The sequence below is a fragment of the Nomia melanderi genome, chromosome 8 (assembly GCF_051020985.1).
Source record: "Nomia melanderi isolate GNS246 chromosome 8, iyNomMela1, whole genome shotgun sequence".
Classification (NCBI taxonomy): Eukaryota; Metazoa; Arthropoda; class Insecta; order Hymenoptera; family Halictidae; genus Nomia; species Nomia melanderi.
In genome coordinates this window covers 12,692,350-12,705,855 of record NC_135006.1, presented here as the reverse complement: position 1 = coordinate 12,705,855, position 13,506 = coordinate 12,692,350, and the positions used below count along the sequence as shown (strand labels likewise).

The 13,506-nt window shown below is 39.3% G+C and overlaps 1 protein-coding gene and 1 long non-coding RNA gene across 5 annotated transcripts in view; one reads left to right on the top strand and one right to left on the bottom strand.

Annotated features, from left to right (window-relative positions):
* The window catches only part of LOC116427458 (uncharacterized), a 267,123-nt gene that overhangs the window by 142,547 nt on the left and 111,070 nt on the right, over window positions 1-13,506 (bottom strand). For both annotated transcript variants that reach the window (XR_012999112.1, XR_004235071.2), the window contains one exon: window positions 9,851-9,913. This is a non-coding gene — a long non-coding RNA (uncharacterized LOC116427458). The remainder of the gene's footprint in view (window positions 1-9,850; window positions 9,914-13,506) is intronic.
* Window positions 1-13,506, top strand: part of Calx (sodium/calcium exchanger 3) — a 241,357-nt gene that overhangs the window by 155,406 nt on the left and 72,445 nt on the right. The gene's annotated exons all lie outside the window — the stretch shown is intronic.

Below are 13,506 nucleotides of genomic sequence, written 5' to 3'. Positions count from 1 at the left end.
CAAATATCCAAATATCCAAATATCTAAGTGTCAGAACATCCAAATCTCCAAATCTCCAAATCTCTAAATCTCCAAATCTCCAAATCTCCAAATATCCAAATATCCAAATATCTAAGTGTCAGAACATCCAAATGTCCAAATATCCAAATCTCCAAATTTCCAAATCTCCAAATCTCCAAATCTCCAAATCTCCAAATATCTAGGTGTCAGAACATCCAAATCTCCAAATCTCCAAATCTCCAAATATCTAAGTGTCAGAACATCCAAATCTCCAAATATCCAAATATCTAAATATCCAAATATTTAAGTGTCAGAACATCCAAATATCCAAATCTCCAAATCTCCAAATCTCCAAATCTCCAAATCTCCAAATCTCCAAATCTCTAAATCTCTAAATCTCCAAATCTCCAAATCTCCAAATATCTAAGTGTCAGAACATCCAAATCTCCAAATATCCAAATATCCAAATATCTAAGTGTCAGAACATCCAAATATCCAAATATCCAAATATCTAAATCTCCAAATCTCCAAATCTCCAAATATCTAACTGTCAGAACATCCAAATCTCCAAATATCCAAATATCTAAGTGTCAGAACATCCAAATATCCAAATCTCCAAATCTCCAAATCTCCAAATATCAAAACATCCAAATATACAAATATACAAATATACAGAGGTCCAAATCTCGAAACATCAAACTACCCAAGCATCCAAACATCCAAACATCAAACTACCTAAACACCAACACGCAGAAATAAAATTTCGTCCGTACTCTTTCAATATTCCCCAAAAAATCGAGAGAATCTTACCAACGCACCAGCCAAAAGGGACGACGCAGGCGCAGAGGAGAAAAGGAGAGGAGGCGGAATGTTTTACATGTCCCGATGTAAAAACGGGACGAACGACTGGTTGTAAAATTAACGTGCCACCCGACGGTGGATCACGAGCCCGTAATTCCAGCCGTAAAAGATACCCCTAAGAAGGGGATAAAAATTCCTCTTACACGGCCGGGCTTGCGACATGCTTTCCAGGGAGTATACGGTCGAAGGGGAGAGACACCTTCCGAAGGAATCCCGGCGAAATTCGCGTCGGAGGACGCTAATCTACCGAGAGTCCTTCTACATGCCGTTCCGAGGAGACTGTAACCGAGGCGAGATAAAAATTTACGAGGGAAAACGCTCGACGGCGAACAATATAAAAATCTTCTGTGGATTGGTAAATGTACCAAGACTCTTAAATTCTTTTTGCGGCAGTTGCGACACCCCCGCGGTCCGATTAAATAATGATCAGGCGTTAAAGGCGGAGAGAGACGATTAACTGGACTTTTACAGACGTTCTCGATATTATTCAACTTTTACTGCGAGAGATATTAAGGGGTCGATCCCGGAGATGAATAATTAACGAGGGTAGAGCGTAAGGCAGCAAGACTTCAAAGAGTACCGGGGAACACAAGTTTTAATGAAGTGAGAATAAAGTAAACATTCAGGGAAGATGAAAGCTGGAGAGATTGAAAGGAAGGAACTTTTAATTTCAGTTAGATTTGTTTGTTACTATAGACTTTCATTGCGTGTGCTTGTAGATGCAAACGACGTCTATAACAGTCCTATATTTTTAGTATTATATAAAACAATTCAAAAAATGTATATCACTGTTGTATTTATTACCCTCTAAATCCTTTAGCCTTCTTTTCATAATTGTTGAAGTAAAACAGTTACTCCAGAAAACGCATACAACAAAAATAATTCGTAGCCATTGTAAAGTGTTGAGGCGTTCATGTAAACCGCAGCAGTGGGCACGCGATGAACAAGGCAGCATCGTCTGGGACGCGTTCGCTCCCACGTTTTTTGTTTTATTTTATTTTTTATTTTTAACTACAAAACTACCAAGCTACCAAACTACCAAACTACAAAACTACAGAACTACAAAATTACCAAGTACCAAACTACCAAACTACCAAACTACCAAACTCTCAAACTCTCAAGCTACCAAACTACCAAACTACAAAACTACAGAACTACAAAATTACCAAGTACCAAACTACCAAACTACCAAACTACCAAACTCTCAAACTCTCAAACAACCAAACTACCAAACTACCGAACTACCAAACTACCAAAGTACTACACTCCCAAACTACCAAACTACCAAACTACCGCACTACCAAACTACCAAAGTACTAAACTCCCAAACTACCAAACTACAAAACTACAAGACTACAAAACTATCAAACCACCAAACTACCAAACAACCAAACTACCAAACTCTCAAACTCTCAAACTCTCAAACTCTCAAACTCTCAAACTCTCAAACTCTCAAATTACCAAACTACCAAACTGCCGAACTACCAATCCCCCAAACTCCCAAACTACAAAACTACAAGACTACAAAACTATCAAACCACCAAACTACCAAACAACCAAACTACCAAACTCTCAAACTCTCAAACTCTCAAACTCTCAAACTCTCAAACTCTCAAACTCTCAAATTACCAAACTACCAAACTGCCGAACTATCAATCCCCCAAACTCCCAAACTACTAAACTACCAAACTACCAAAGTACTAAACTTCCAAACTCCCAAACTTCCAAACTCCCAAACTACAAAACTACAAAACTACTAAACTACCAAACTACCAAACTCTCAAACTCTCAAACTCTCAAACTCTCAAACTCTCAAACTCCCAAACTCCCAAAGTCCCAAACTCCCAAACTCCCAAACTCCCAAACTCCCAAACTACCAAACTATCAGGCAACTACCCCATTAGTCCAACAGATCGTTAAACCACTAGATCGCTACGCTACTAGACTAATTGATCATTAGACCAGTAGATTATTAAACCACCAGATTACTATACAATTAAACTACCAAACCACCAAACTACCAAACTACCAAACTACCTGTTGGAAATTAAATCACAAACTAGTCTCAATCACACTGAATAAAGTCCACGTAAATCCATAGTCACGTATATTTCCGACGACCTCTCAGCCCCTACCATTGCATCGCCACTAAAGAAAAATCCTCTCGCGAGCCTCTTCTCTCTCTTCACCGACACGGCAACATTCCTCAGCGAGAGAAACACGGTACGTGCCACTATCCCCGAAGAGTTTAACTACCGGCAAACTGCAGAGGAGCGTAATAAACAGCGAGCTCGACGAAAGATCGCGATAAAACACGACGCACGATCGACTAGGCGCTAGGAGGATGCTCCAGCCTCCGGCTGGCGGGCCGATAAAGTGGTTTTTTCCGGCGTTGCCCGCGGATTATGCAACGGGCGCCGCGCAGAAGTGGGTTCTCGATCGGCGCTCGATCGCGCCGGGTCGACAGCCACTCGACGGAGGCTCTCCGCGCGGCTCGAGTGTGTTGCCGACACGCGCTCCAGGTAATAATTCGCGCGGCGAGTTACCTGCCACGCGTCCGTGCGTCGAATTCCCGGCGCTCGGCTCCGGCTCGGCGATTTCGCGTCCACCTCCTTTGTATCGGCGCTCGGAAACGGAGGCGCCGAGCTTCGTGGCTTCCGCTGGGACGGCTCTCGAGCCGGGGAAGTCTCGTTCGGCGGACGCGAAGCGAGACGCGCCTTTGATGGAGTTTGCGGGGTCTTATCGGATGATCTTCGGCCAAGGCGAATATGTCGCGGGGAACAGGTCGGGGGTTGATTATTTTAGTCACGTCCTGCCATCGGATTTTTCCACGGGACGGCGGAGTGCGCGGTGAAAGTGGTTTTAGGGGGACGGATGGGGCTTCGAAGGATTTCGTGCAGCTTTTCGGGCGCTGTGAATAGTTTTGAGTGAGAATTGGCGACGGAAAGGGATGGGATTTTAGTGGTAGTTAGGCGACAAGTGGGCGGAGCGTTTTACCGTTTTCGGACGAAGATTCTACGAAACGTACGAAATCTTCGACATATGAAGCTAAATTACGTATCAAATGATTAGTTAGTAGAAAAAAGGAAACTACTAATCTCTTGCTGTTCGAGTAATTAGATCATCTCACGAGACAGTCTTCCGAATCTGAACATTTCATCTCGTCGAAATCTCGACAACCGTCCGCAAAGGGTTAAATCACTTGGAAATAATTGTAAGAACATTGGTATATGGTCTGAGTATTTAGTTGTGTAGGTACATGAATGATAGTGTAAGTTGAGAGCAATACGAAATCATTGTTAATTAATTCTAATATTTGTGCTTGTGATATGGTGAATAGTGTTATATGGGACGCTCTAAAAACTCGTGATTAAGGTGTTGATAGAGGTAGTAATAGAAATGGAGTAATAAGTGTTACTAATTATTATGATATTAATATTATTTTTTCGGTATTATTGTGATAAGTTACTGTTACTATTACCATCACCATTGCCCTAACAACTAAAATTATTATAATCACTAATGAAACTAGTGCTAATCACTACTCGTTGCAACCTTAAAAAAATACTCAACAACAGAAACTTCTATAAATCCCAAATATCAACTCTCCATCCCACCAAAGCAGACTACTCATCAAACTACTCAAACATTCCCAAACTACTCACACCTTTTCTCCATTTCCCTGCAACTTTGACCTTGAATGACCTTGAGTCGTAGATCGTTGAATTCGTCTTGAAACGCACTATTTGATAGTGGATAAAAAAACGTGTCATTCCATTTAAAAAGAGACTGTTGACCTTCACCTCACCTTGGAGTGTCCACCAGGAAAAATAAAAATTCCACCACATGATGTCCCCCTCGGTATCGAACAACTTTCGTCTGAAACATTTTTACGTACACACAATATTCTCGGAGATATTCTACTGCAACGCTTTATAATCTCCACCCTGTATATTTCTCGAATCACGTTGAAAATCTTCACCGCGAGTCTCGCTCGTTGTTCTAGGACAAGGGGTTAATTCAATCTAAGAAGACGTCGTGTGTATCTCATTAGAAAATACTGAACATTTCCGATAAAAAACTTCTGCAGTGCAAAGGGTTAATGTTACGAACTCCAAATTCGATGAATTACATCAAACGAAAGAAATAAAACTCTCTAATCAAGAGTTGAAGCTACCAGAACCATGGAAATCGATCGAAACATACTCTAATCCTGCTCGGTCGCTAATGAAACAGCTACTAGCCTTCGTCTTGCCTTACTTTAGCCAAATACCCTAATCCCATCAGTCCGAAATCCAGGAAACCATGCTGGAGAAGACGAAAAAACACGAAACCAGTAGTTGACAACTCTAACACGTTGGACATGTCGTATATTTGTCGAATCACGTTGAAAATCTTCACCGCGAGTCTCGCTCGTCGTTGTAGGACAAGGGGTTAACGCGACTCCAGCAGAATATTATTCCGTGCCCGTAAAACTGAACCGCTAAATCATTGCCAGACGCAAAAACGGTGAACAGAGGGCCCGGCCGAGTAGACAATGAGCGGCCGCAAATCCCCGGAGGATCCTCCCTCGCCGCGGAGTTACTCGACGCTAGTTAGAAGCCACTTCGCTCGAAGATAAAGCTCATCATTTTAGGGTACACCGGTTATCTAGCCGTGAACCCGCCTAGCCAGCCGATCTTCGTCTTATATTTCATTCCGGCGCGCCGTTTTTACCCGCCACGGGACAAGATCAATTTAATTCCCCGCCCGGGAAACACCCTTTTCTCTCTTAGTAGAGGATCAGAGAGGAACAGACGGACATTAGCCGGGAAAAAACAGCTCGTCCCTCTTCTACGCCGGTTACTTTCCCTCGCGCGGCACCTGGGCTAGCGGTGATTGATAGCGGCAACGTGATCTATCACGTTAATCACGAGATACCGTTACCGTATCATTTTTTTCTTTCTCTCTGGACGAGTCATCAGCCACCGTACCAGCAATATCGAGCGACCTCCCTGCGTTGTCTTCATTTCTCCCCCTTTGATTTATCGTCTCCATCGGAGATTCTTCTGGTTTCTCCCCTTTCACTGGCGATGGATCTATTAGGCCTTTGCACTCGACGGTTTTGAGACGGACACGCTCGGGATTCACTGGTGAGACGTGGCGATGGGTTTTGGACGTAACTTGAGGATTACTCGTGTGTGGATTTTGGCTGGAGTTGCTTTTTGTTTCGGTGGAATTGAATGGATTGTGTGAAGTTTCATATTAAATATTAAATATGAAGTATTAAATATTGCATATTAGATATTAAATATTAAATATTGTATATTAGATATTAAATATTAAATATTGAATATTAGATATTAAATATTAAATATTGAATATTGAATATTGAATATTGAATACTGAATAGTAAATATTAAGTACTGAATATTAGATATTAAATATTAAATATTAAATACTAAATATTAAATATTGAATATTAGATATTAAATATTAAATATTGAATATTGAATATTGAATATTGAATATTGAATACTAAATAGTAAATATTAAGTACTGAATATTAGATATTAAATATTAAATATTAAATATTAAACTTTATAAGTCTACTCTATCAAATCAAATGGACGACTGACAGTCATCTCTCAACCACAAATTAAGTATGTTTACTCAACGTCAATCATCCAACAAATTACACTTCCTTCGACTAATTAAGAAGCATCTATTAGTAACTCGACTGCAAAGGATTAAAGGTTTGTGTCTCTCTTTGTACTGTTATTCTTATGTGAAAAGTAATCAATTCCTGCCGGTTGTTCCCCGAAGACTCGTTCCTGTCCCTTCCACCGAGAATTATAGTCTTGCGCGAACTCTACAGAAGTGTATTAGCATTTTACTGCACCCCTAAATTACCGGGAACCCTGTCAAATTGCTGGAAGTTCGGAATCATGGTACGAATTGCTGCTGAATCGTAAAATGTTAGAACCGAGATTCTCAGTAACAACGTTTCAAAGTGTTGATAAATCACAATCTCGTAATTACGAATTAATAAATAATTTCCAAACGAATAAATTCTTATTCGATCAACTCTGAAATACTCATTTTACTCGTCTTCGATTTCCTCTTGTTCGCGATAACAATAAAAAACAATAAAAACCAATAAAAATCACGAAAACCGTAAGAAATAATGAACAACAAGACAACAGACTTCACTGACAAAGAAAAAACTTTCTTTGTCTGCCGATAATAACAATATTTTCCGATCTTCGTCCGGGATTCGATGCACAAACGATTTCTCGTTACGTCGATATGAACCAGTTTTGCTTCTGACGGTCCCCTCGACGATTTTCACCGTTGCACGTTTATCCCCTGCGAAGATCCTCGGCTACTCAATCGATAAGCAGCTCTCAAAGCGTCGTTCTCGCTGCGCCGGTGAATAGAAACTTTATTCGGGCAATTTTCCACGAGCGTTTTCTGGCCCAGCGAGGAAAACCACGGTGAAAAGTTTGAGATAAGGCGCTCAGTGGAGTGGAAGTTTTGATGGGAAAAAAAGTGTCGCACAATGGGGGCTATAGACTCTGTATACTTTGTAGGAACTAATTAGGATTGATTTTTCTACTAATTATTCTATTCTTTTATGAAGTTCACCGCGTTCTCGTGGAAACTTGAGGAAATTGCTTTTCTTCTCTCTTTTTTTTAGCATCTCGTTGTCGAGATCCGCTTTGAAAACAAATTGGTGTAAACATATTGCGATACTGAATGTTATTTGTATAATATATTGTGGCACTTAGTATTATATACTAATAATTGTGACACTAAGTATTATATACTAATAATTGTGACACTAAGTATTATATACTAATAATTGTGACACTAAATGTTATTGTATAACAAAATATTGTGTTACTAAGTGTTATATACTAATAATTGTGACACTAAATGTTATTGTATAACAACATATTGTGATACTAAGTATTACACACTGATATTTGTGACACTAAATATTATTGTACACTAATATGTTGTGGTACTAAATATTACATACTAATATTTGTGACACTAAATATTATTGTATACTAATATATTGTGCTACTTATTATATACTAATAATTATGAGACTAAATATTATTGTATACTAATATATTTTAACACTAAGTATTACATACTAATAATCATGACTCTAAACATTATTGTATACTAATATATTTGCGACACAAAATATTCTACCTATAAAACATGAAATAACCACTTTCCAACAAAATGATTATACCCAATAATTCACAAACTAAATTCCAAGCGAATCAAAATTTCAATGAACGGACTCTCGATGTCTGTACAAAACTAATAATAAAGTAGTAAATTTCACTAATAGTTCCGGCGAGCGAGAAGCGTTCCAAAATTCCATGGCAAAAAGTTTAATTACCAGCAGTATAAGCGTGGCGCTAGGCAACGGCGCAATGAAATTCTAATTCCCGCCGGCGAAAAACAATTTACAGATCTCTATTTGGCTGCTGGCTCCTCGGAACGGATCCAGAACCTTGCTATTTAAAATAATTCGCGACGAAAGTATCTCCAGCCCGAGTACACTGCTGATTATAATCAGAAAACGCGGAAGCACCCTCGACGAAATTAAAATCGCGGAGCCAGAGATCATCGAAACGAACCGTACTGTACTTTTTATATATTCTTTATAAACCATGTCGAGTGTAATTACAAAAAGGCTCCTACGATGGAAAAGTACCTGCGTTTCAATGGTAATCGTTAAATATATCGTCATTCGCTTACACAGTATTCAGAAAATGTTTGAATGTTTCCCCTTTTATCCAGCATTTAATCTCATGTCACTGATCTCAGATCAACATTTCATATTCTGCGTAGAGAAGAGTAAATTGCATTTGAGTTTTTGTCTAATATTATTTAGAAAATAATGTCAATCGAATATTTGAATGATTGGAACAATAAAAAGTTAATATATGATTTCCCTTTCATCCAGCATTCAATCTCACGTCAATCAAATAATTAAATCATTCGAACAATAAAAAATTAATGAACGAATTTCCCTGCAAGTTTGACCTTGAATGACCTTGAGTCATAGGTCGTTGAATTGGTCTTGAAACGCACTATTTGACGGTGGATAAGAAAACGTGTCATTCCATTTAAAAAGAGACTGTTGACCTTCACCTCACCCTGGAGTATCCACCAGGAAAAATAAAAGTTCCACCACGCGATGTCCCCCTCGGTATTGAACAACTTTCGTCTGAAAAATTTTTGCGTACAATCAATATTCTCGGAGATATTCTACTGCAACGCTTTATAATCTCCACCCTGTATATTTGTCGAATCCCGTTGAAAATCTTCACCGCGAGTCTCGCTCATTGTTCTAGGACAAGGGGTTAATTCAATCTAAGAAGACGTCGTGAGTATCTCATCAGAAAATACTGAACATTTCCGATAAAAAACTTCTGCAGTGCAAAGGGTTAATGTTACGAACGCCAAATTCGATGAATTACATCAAACGAAAGAAATAAAACTCTCTAATCAAGAGTTGAAGCTACCAGAACCATGGAAATCGATCGAAACATACTCTAATCCTGCTTGGTCGCTAATGAAACAGCTACTAGCCTTCGTCTTGCCTTACTTTAGCCAAATACCCTAATCCCATCAGTCCGAAATCCAAGAAACCGTGCTGGAGAAGACGAAAAAACACGAAACCAGTAGTTGACAACTCTAACACGTTGAACATATCGTATATTTGTCGAATCACGTTGAAAATCTTCACCGTGAGTCTCGCTCGTCGTTGTAGGACAAGGGGTTAATTCAATCTAAGAAGACGTCGTGTGTATCTCATCAGAAAATGCTGAATATTTCCGGTGAAAAACTTCTGTAGTGCAAAGGATTAATGTTATGAACGCCAAATTCGATGAGTTATATCGAACGAAAGAAAGAAAACTCTCTAATAAAGAGACGAAGCTACCAGAACCATAGAAATTTGTTTAGTTTTGCCACTTACGGTGTCCTCCACGAGAAATCTTCAATTCTCCCTCGCTTTTATTCCGGGCCACTGCAGGCTAACCTATAAAAATGCACGATTTTAGGATTATAATGTGATTTACGGATCCTACGGGTTTACTGTCCACGAGTGCGCGCGGCGCAATAAAAGAAACAATTTTACCGAAATTTTCAAGTAGCTCTTTTATTACCAACGGTGATTAATTCTCGGATATTAGACCGTAAAAGTTTAGGGGTCGCATTGAAATTCGCAGACATATTTATTACACGGGGAAAATTGTATTTGCTTCTCCGAAATAAAGTTTATCAGCCAGTCCGGTAGCTTTAACTCCCGTTCGAATGCGTTCGAGCGAGGAGGAAACGATATGTGAATCTATAAATTATCATTTAGAGAATTATTCAGTAGTTTCAGCCTCGGGTTTTATGTTAACCCGCGTTTTATCTATTTGAATATCCATTTCCGATTCGAAAACTTTCGATATAATTATTTTACGCGCCGCTCCTGAAACTATAAGCATTCGTTCGCGTGAATATGGAAATTAGAGTTTCGAAAATATAGCGATAAATTATTACCCGTAAATCTGCCGTTAATTCTGTGGCTATAAACAATTCTATAGAATTCCTAGACAGTCGGTAATTATTCAAAGCGTTAGTTACTTCAGAAACCGGAATAAAGATATATTTTTACTGAAACCAGCAGGTTTTTCAAATTCCTTTATAGAAACTCAAAGAGTGCATCTATGGAGACTTTAATTGATTTACAATTTAGTTTGCGTACAGCTGAATCAATTCCTTTAATAATTTCTCAGAGAAACATTTGTTATATTTGTAATAATTGCAAAAAAAATCAGGAAATTTCTTTTGCATCTTTTTCTCGATAACTCTGTGTTATTAAGATATTTTATTTGAAATGCATTTGAAGAAATAGTTCATCTGCAGAGAGCATTGTAAATGATTCTGCTTACTAATAATATTGAAAATAATATAATAGGATAATCTATTTTAACACTAGATTCACGAAACGAGTCAATTTGAATCATATTGAATGTTATAAGCATTATTTGCTAAATGTTTGGGTGAATTTTTATTAACGCAGTTATGCAAACATGTATCCTAATTGTCTACTCTTAAACTTCTAATTTCCAAGATCTAAATGAACGATTTTTCTAAAGGCAATAGAACAAACTGCACAGTAAATGTCAGTAAATCTAGAGTTAAGAATGTCTAAGCAAATATCGAGGCACATTCGACACAGCAGCACAAAGGGTTAAAAAACGTCACACTTCTGAATAAATCTACTGTCGAGTCACATTCGACACAAGAACGCAAAAGGTTAAAAAACGTCACACTTCTGAATAAGTCTACTGTCGAGTAACATTCGACACAAGAGAAAAACAAAGAGCTAAAAAACGTCACAATTTCGAATAAACCTACTGTCGAGTCACATTCGACACAGGAGCGCAAATGGTCAAAAAACGTCACAGTTTCAAATAAACCTACTGTCGAGTCACATTCGACACAAGAGAAAAACAAAGAGCTAAAAAACGTCACACCTCTGAATAAATCTACTGTCGAGTCACATTCAACGCACGAGCGCAAAGGGTTAAAAAACGTCACACCTCTGAATAAACCTACTGTCGAGTCACATTCAACACACGAGCGCAAAAGTTTAAAAAACGTCACACCTCTGAATAAATCTACTGTCGAGTCACATTCGACACAGGAGCGCAAAGGGTTAAAAAACGACACAGTTTCAAAGAAATCTACTGTCGAGTCACTGTTGACACAAGAGAAAAACAAAGAGCTAAAAAACGTCACACCTCTGAATAAATCTACTGTCGAGTCACATTCAACGCACGAGCGCAAAGGGTTAAAAAACGTCACACCTCTGAATAAACCTACTGTCGAGTCACATTCGACACAGGAGCGCAAAGGGTTAATCTGGCGCGCACACACGCCGCGTTCTAATTTCTGCGGCGTGCACCGACGCTCGTTACTTTTATTTATATTATACTTTACCACCCCGGACGTTCGGCGGGCCGAAAAACGAGGGAAGCTCGTCCGTACGTCCGTCTCGCGGGAGCGACATCGCAGTTACCGTAACGAGCTACCTCGCTTTTTAAGCGAATAAAATTCCGATCCGCGCGAGAACGAGCCCCGTGTATTTACGCGCGAGCTTCTTCGGCGCGAACCGAGCGACCCGGCCAATTCCGCGCTCTCCTTTTTCCCCCGTTAACTAGACGCGTTGCGGGGGAATTCGATGGTGTTCGCGACGAATGTACAACCTGATCGAGCAGGCTGAAAGAGAATTATTCCGTTTGAATCACTTGTTCGATAACGATTGTAATACTAAAAATTAATCTGTTATTTTTTGTTGATGTTTTCGTTGATGTATCAATCGCTTAATTAATAGAGAAACCACTGATCTTTTGCTGTTCGACTAATTAGATCATTTGTTCGCGAGTTAGTCTTCCAAATACGAGCATTCCGACCGAAATGACGACGTCCAAAGAATTAAATTAATTTAATTAAATCAAGTGCAAAGGGTTAACCCTTTGCATACGAAGATTCTGAACATACAACCTTCAACACGTGAAACTGAACTACGTGTCAATTGCTTAATTAATAGAAAAAAAGGAAACTACTGATCCCTTGCTGTTGGACTAATTAGATCATTTGTCCACGACTCAGTCTTGCAAATTTGAAGATTCCTCGGATGTTTCCTATGGTTGATTTTATCATTTTTATTGGAAAGATTGAAAAGTCAATTGAGAACCTTCAACATATGAAGCTAAATTATATATCAGTTGTTTAATTAATAGAAAAAAAGGAAACTATTCGCTGATCTCTTGCTGTTCGATTGATTAGATCATTTGTCCACGACCCAGTCTTGCAAATTTGAAGATTTCATCTGAATGCCGACATCCGTTCGCAATGGGTTAAATTACTTGGAAATAATTCGAAGAAGAAAATTGGTATATGGTCCGAGTATTTAGTTGTGTAGGTACACGGACGATAGCGTAAGTTGAGAGCTACAATACGAAATCATTGTTAATTAACTCTAATATTTGTGTAACATTTCATCTCGATGAAATGCCAACATCCGTTCGCAATCGGTTAAAATCATTTCCTTAGTTTCATTATTCTTCCTCGATTGAATTTTTCGATGTTTCCTATGGTTGATTTCATGATTTTTATCTTCTTGCGATGAACTGGTTCAAAGTCGCTTTCGTGATTCGAGAAACAACAGCATTGATGGAATTCATATACATGAAAAAAATCGCATAGAGAAGGATCGCAGAAAAACCTTCAGATTCTCGTTACATTTAATAGATTCCCCAATCAAATCTCAACTAATTAAACCCACCTCTCGTACGATTCTCGCCGACATTAATTACAAGTATCACGAACGTTCCATCAGGCGAAGATGAATATCGATACTGGCGAACACACGAATCCCAGGTGCGCAAGGGGCGAGCGCAACGATAAATCGACAGCAGCTCGACGGAAGTTGAAACCGGCATCGAAGCTAACCTCCGAAAGGGAGATCTTCGGTGCGCCCGCCACGTGAACCGTGAACGAGTTCGCCCGAGGGACCCGCGGGGGGACGCGCCACGTTAAAACGCGGCGCGTGTGCCAGGGGACCGGCGGTCGCCG